The sequence below is a fragment of the Panthera leo genome, chromosome B1, assembly GCF_018350215.1.
Source record: "Panthera leo isolate Ple1 chromosome B1, P.leo_Ple1_pat1.1, whole genome shotgun sequence".
Classification (NCBI taxonomy): Eukaryota; Metazoa; Chordata; class Mammalia; order Carnivora; family Felidae; genus Panthera; species Panthera leo.
The window spans coordinates 136,864,853-136,871,385 of record NC_056682.1 but is presented as its reverse complement, the minus strand read 5'-3'; positions in this window follow the sequence as shown (position 1 = coordinate 136,871,385).

Here is a 6,533-nt window from a genome sequence, read left to right as displayed (position 1 = left end):
CTTGGCCGAAGCTGGTCTATAGATACTGGACAAGCAGGGAAAACCCTTCTGGAGGGTAGGAGAGCTGGACTGGCAAGAAGGAAACATCCTCTGGGGTACATGTGGATAAGGCTGACAAACCACTCCAGAGTGCAGAAAAATGGAGGCTGGTGGACGGGACCGTGCAGGATTTAGGCCATCACGAGCCCATTTTCCAGCTGAGAGTCTTGAAGCCTAATGTCAGGATGGTTGCAGCTAGGTGGTCGCTGCGATGGGGCTGACAGCTTGCTTTAATGTGCACTCTGGTTCAAGGCTGATGCTCTTGCTGTTCTTTCTTCCTGGAACCTTGTTGCTCCGGCTTTCCCCGTCACATCATTCAAGCCTCTGTCCAGCTGCCGCTCAGAATTTGTTCCCTGGCACTCTATCAAACAGCCTGTGTTCCCTGTAACTCTTTCCCTTTATCAAGCCTTGTATTTTTCTTCATGAAAACTTACCACTATGCCAAAATATATTATTTTAAATAGCATATTTATTTATTTATTTATTTACCTATGCACATTTATTTAATGGTTCACTCATTCACCAGCTCTAGGAAGGAAGGGACACATCTTGTTTGTTGAGGCATCTTCAAAACCTAGAACAGTTCATGGTATGGAATAGGTATCCGATAGACATTGATTATGTGAATGACTGTAGGTGTCAGAAAAGGGGTAGTTCTTCTGCAATATAAGGCCATATGCAGACAGACCTATAGCAATAGAATTTTAGCCCTTAACTGAATTAGCACAGCAACGAAGTGTTTGCACTTCGGTTATTCTCACCCCAACTTGATGAAAATGAGTTCCATTTGCTTTGTGTGTGGTATAATTAATATACAGTAAAATTTACTTGTGTGTGTGTGTGTGTGTGTGTGTGTACAGCTCTCTGAGTTTTGACAAATATATACAATTTTGTAAAATCTCTGCAATCAGGGTATAAAACAGGGGTGCCCAGGTGGCTCAGTTCGTTGAGCATCCGACTCTTGATTTTGGCTCAGGTCATGATCCCAGGGTCATGGGATCAACTTCCAAGTCAGGTTCCATGCTGGGTGTGGAGTCTGCTAAAGATTCTCTCTCCCTCTGCCTCTGCCCCACTCACCCACTCTCTCTCAAATAAAATAAATAAATAAATAAAAATTTTAAAAAAGATATAAAACAGCTTCATCATTTCCCAAATTTCCTTGTGCTCTTTTGTGTTTAACCTTTCCCTGAACTCCAGTTACTGGCAACCACTGCTCTGTCTTCTGTCCCCACAGTTTTGCCTTTTCCAGAATGTTCTAAAACTGGAATTCTAAAGTGCATTGCTTTTGGAGCCTGGCTTCTTTCACTTAGCATTTGAAATCCACGCATGTGACTGCATGTATCATCAGTTTGTTCCGTATTATTGCTGATACACACACATACACACAGCACAGCACAGTTTGCTAACCTTTCACTAATTGAAGGACATTTGATTTTTTCCAACTTGAGTGATTATGGATCAAGTTACTATTAACACTCATGTACTGGTTTTTGTGTGAACCTAAGTTTTATTTCCTCTTGGGTAAATACGTGGGTGTGGGATTGCAGGGTCATATGGTCAATGCATAGTTAACTATAAGAAACTCTTTTTATTTATTTATTTATTTTTTAAATTTACATCCAAGTTAGTTAGCATATAGTGCAACAATGATTTTGGGAGTAGATTCCTTAGTGCCCCTTACCCATTTAGCTCATCCCTCCCCACCAACAACCCCTCCAGCAACCCTCTGTTTGTTCTCCATATTTAAGAGTCTCTTTTGTTTTGTCCCCGTCCCTGTTTTTATTGGACTGTTTTCCAAAGTGACCACATAATTTTGCCTTTCTACCCGCATTTTCACTACCACTTTTTATAATGTAGCATGGCTATGGAAATAAGATCAGAAATGTGACCTTTTTGTTCTGCTTGATTTGTCCCTATTTCAAGGCTTTACACTTGTGGTTCCTTCTTTCTAGGACACATTTACATGTGTTTTTGTAACTTTCATTGACTTTTGACTCTAGACAAGGGCCTGTCTACACACATAATAAAGACCAGCCAGAAACAAAATGAAGAAAACCAGAAACATGAACGGGGAAAAATTATAAAGCCAGATATCTTTTTCCTAGATTCTTCTGCATATCCTGAGACCACAACAATTTTCAATGAATAATTAGTTTGTGCTAAAAACTTTCTCATTGGTAACAAGTTTTAAAGTGAATTTAAAATATTTATAGAGTATTTAGTTTTAGTACTAAAATACTGATCGCAGGTAGAAACTCACTCTTGATTCTAAAGTGTTAATGTTGTCCTTATCTATCTTGGAGGAAGTAACATAAACCAAAAGCAATCTGTGTTTATGAGGCATTCCCGAAACACGGCCTGACCTTGGATACCAGTAATTCTCTCCCAGATACAGTTTCGTATTTTTGTGGCCTAAGTATAAAGGAAGTAAGAGTCATGATAACTTACTTTCGTTACATTGCTCAATGATGCCTAAGGAAAAAGTTAAATAATAACCTTAATTTTTAAAAGAAGATTCTTAGAGTTTCAAACCAAGGAAAACAAATCCAATTAGCATTTGCATTGTTACTTTTGATTTCTTTACACTGAATTTACACTTTATTAGTGAGTTAGACTATCCCCTTGAAAATTCATCCATCATCTTAACAAGTTCTTCATTTTATGTTCCACATTCCCCATTGCCAATAAACCAAAACCATTTAAGAAGCTCAGGCTTAGGAACTGAATGTAAAACTGTTCTCCTAAAATAGCACCTTGAAATCAGCTGTCTCTTAAGTAGTTCTTCCTACATGTGTTTTAAAAAGAGAGAGAGTTTGGACAGGAAAGCAAACCTGAAAATGCCTGCAAATGGAGACAATATTTAATGAACACATCCTGCGCTATTAAAAGCTTCACATATATGATTCACTCAACAAATATTTAGTGAACACTTACTCTGTGCTAGGCACTACTCCAGACTTTGGAGATAAAGTATTGATCAAGACAGAAAACATCTGTGCCCTCACGGAAATTAGATTCTAGATGATGAGGTCAGACAAGAAAGAAGTAAAAACAAATTATATTGTATGTCCCGCTATGGAGAAAAGTAAAGCAGAAAAAGAGAAAGGGACATCTGTCTATGGAAAGTGTGAGGTTTTAGAGAGGGGAGACAAGGTTTCACTGAGATGATGCTATGTGGGCAAAGACTGCAGGAGGGGGAGGGCAGCCTGGATGGAAACGGGGAGAAGCCCCTTCGTGGGAAGGACAGTGATGCGAGGGAAGGCTGGAGCCGCTCTACAAGGCAGAGAGGGATGGGGTGGCAGAGTCAGGCGGTAACAGGTGGCTGGGGCAGACGGGTCCTGAGGGCCATGCATAGGACTTTGGCCTTACACTGACAGAACTTGGGAGCCACTGAGAGGTTCTGAGTGGAGGCATGGCAGGTGCTGGCTTATGTTTTAACAGGATCCCCCTGGCTCTTGTGGTGAGAACAGAATGCAAGGGGCAACAGAAGACCAGTTAGGAAGTGCTAATCCGGGGACAGAGGGTGGTACAGTTGGTAAAGGGGAGGTGCTAAGAAAGGTGGGGTTCTGCATACCTTCTGAAGACGGAGCCAAGAGGCTCTTCTAACATCTTGGATATGGAATGTGAGAGAAAGGGAGGAGTCGTGGACTAACCCAAGGTTCTGGCCAGATCAATGGGAAGCATGGATGCCACTACTGAGATGGAGTGAAGGGTGGGAGGAGGTGTGAGGGGGAAGGTCGGGAGTTCAAACAGGTTAGGCTAGAGGTGCCTCTTTGGCATTTAAAGAGAAATATCAAGCAGGCAGTTCAGTATCCAGTTCTCCCCAGTTCAAGTTCAAGGGGGGAGTATAAGCCAGATTTAGTTGGGATTAATAAACATACAGACTGCATTTAGTCCCGAGACTGGAGTTTATTTTCTTGTGCAACCCTCACACTGCCACCGTGAGGTAGATATTATTTTAATCCTCATTTTAGATATTAAAGAAATTGAAGCCAGAAAAGTTTAAATATTTTGTTTCAAGTCATACAGTTAGTGACCATATGAACTTAAATGGTCATTCTTGGAGTGCCCAGGTGGCTCAGTCAGGTAAGCCATAGAGTATTGATTTTGGTTCAGGTCGTGATCTCAGGGTTCCCGGGATTGAGCCCCTGAGGGGCTCTCTATGCTGGGCATGGAGCTGCTTGTGATTCTCTCTCTCTCTCTCTCTCTCTCTCTCTCTCTCTGTGCCTCCCCTGCTTGCTCACTCACTCTCTCTCTCTCACAAAATAAATAACCTTAAAAAAAAAAAGCTCATTCTTACCTCAATTCTCATCTGACAATAACTTGTGATTCTAAGTAAATTATTTCTCCAGGCCTTAGCTTCCTCACAAACAGAATTAGGGGATAAACAGTTTTCAGATGGGACTGTGTGAGAATTAATTTCAAGGCTCCCGAGAAGCCCAGCGGGGGCTTTTTTCAACAAGAAAGTGGTGCTCAGAAGGGAGGATTCGGGTATCTCCATCCTCTGCTTTCATCTGGGTTCATACATTGGGGCCATATGTGAGATTTTACTTGAAAAATGCATTTCTGCTGCCTGTTTCACAGCAGTTAGAGAAACCCACTGGTCTAGGTGGTCTCTATGACCTCCACCCGCTGCAATAGTTCCATTTCTTCACCCGAGAAGCAGTCAGTGCCTGCTCATGCTGTTCTAGTCACTGTGCTCTCTGCTCTTACGATTCTAGCTCAACGTTGAGAGTGAAGGAAAGCTGGGGAGCGTTTCCTATTTTCTGATTAAAGTGTCAATAGATGAGGAGGAATAACTGAATATCTTTATATCTAAGTGGCACAATGCACTATCTTGCCTTGTAATTGCCAGGGATTCAAAAATTGTGTCTTAGTGTTGGCCAGACTCTGAGGAAAGAGGCCCCCATGTACCACAGATAAAAATATAGACCCTTTCTTAAAAATGTGCACACCACCATGTCTCACCCTCTACCCCCACCCTACACTCCCTGGAAATACGCACACAGAGATATTCTGCTTCTAGGAAGTTATCCTATGGAAGTAACCAGAGATGTGCCCAAAGATATGACTCTATTCGCAGCACTAGTGTTTGTGAGGGAGGAAAAAAAGTAAAAATCCTATGTAATCAATAATACGATTAATTAAATAATAATAGTACATACATATGATAACCTATGCAACCAATAAACGCTCATATTTTGAAAGGTTTAGTGACATGGGAAAATATTAAGTAAAAATAGATTTTGAAAAAGAAGTGCAATGTGACTCCAATTTTATTAAAAATATGTCTATATGCCTATTAAAAATCTAGAAGAGTATCAGTCTGGTAATAGTGCATACCTTTGGATGATGAGGTTAAGCCATCAATTTTTTGTGTGTGTGTGCGTGCTTTTCTGTATTGCTAGACTTCCCACAATGTACATGTTACGTTTGCATTAGGAAAAAAGTGCAGTAAATATTATTTTAAAAAGAAGGAAAGAAAGCTATGGGCAACATTTTATCTCATGCCTTTTATCAATTTTTCCCGAGGACAAGAAGATGGTGTTGCTATTTCCTGTCATGTTTCTGATAATAAGGAAGGTGTGGCGATTCATTGCCCAACATTACAAGAAGACTTTGCACATCATTGGTTAAGAAACTATGTTGGCTTCACAGGGAGATGAGGAAGTGACTGTTCTACAGTGTGACTTACTGGTAGCCTTTAAAAGCGTGTCTCAACTTTGGTACTCTGTTGGGGGTTTATTTTCTTTGTTAGAATTATAACTCTGCTGCAGATGTGGGCAAGGATTATCACTTAAAGGAAGACATGGAAGTCTGAAACTGCAGTTCCAGACCTTCCGTTAGTACGCAATCTCATGTTTTATTTTGGAAAGAAGTTACTAAAATAATGATAATCTTCTTTCCTTTGTTTTTATAGGGGTTACAAATAGGTTGTATTGAAGTCTATTTTTTAAAAGTAAATATTAAAAAATGAAAATAATACTGGAAGAACTGTTACATTCATAGATTAACTTGAAACATGAAATTTAGGGGGCGCCTGGGTGGCTCAGTCAGTTAAGCGTCCGACTTCGGCTCAGGTCATGATCTCATGGTCGGTGAGTTCGAGCCCCGCGTTGGGCTCTGGGCTGATGGCTCAGAGCCTGGACCCTGCTTCCGATTCTGTGTCTCCCTCTCTCTCTGACCCTCCCCTGTTCATGCTGTCTCTCCCTGTCTCAAAAATAAATAAACGTTAAAAAAAAATTTAAAAAGAAACATGAAATTTAGGACAAATGCCCCCCTAATTATATTATAAAGCATAATAACTTATTAACCCATGACATAGCTTTCTATCTGCTTCTTAGGCCTTCATTAGATAGATATTTCTACATAGTTCTAATCATGTGTACATGAAAATGTGTATTTTTATTATGGTGTCTCACATGGTGATTTTTTCATATGTTGTTGAATGGCATTAATAATTTAAGTTTATTTTCAGAGAGAGAAAGAGTGCA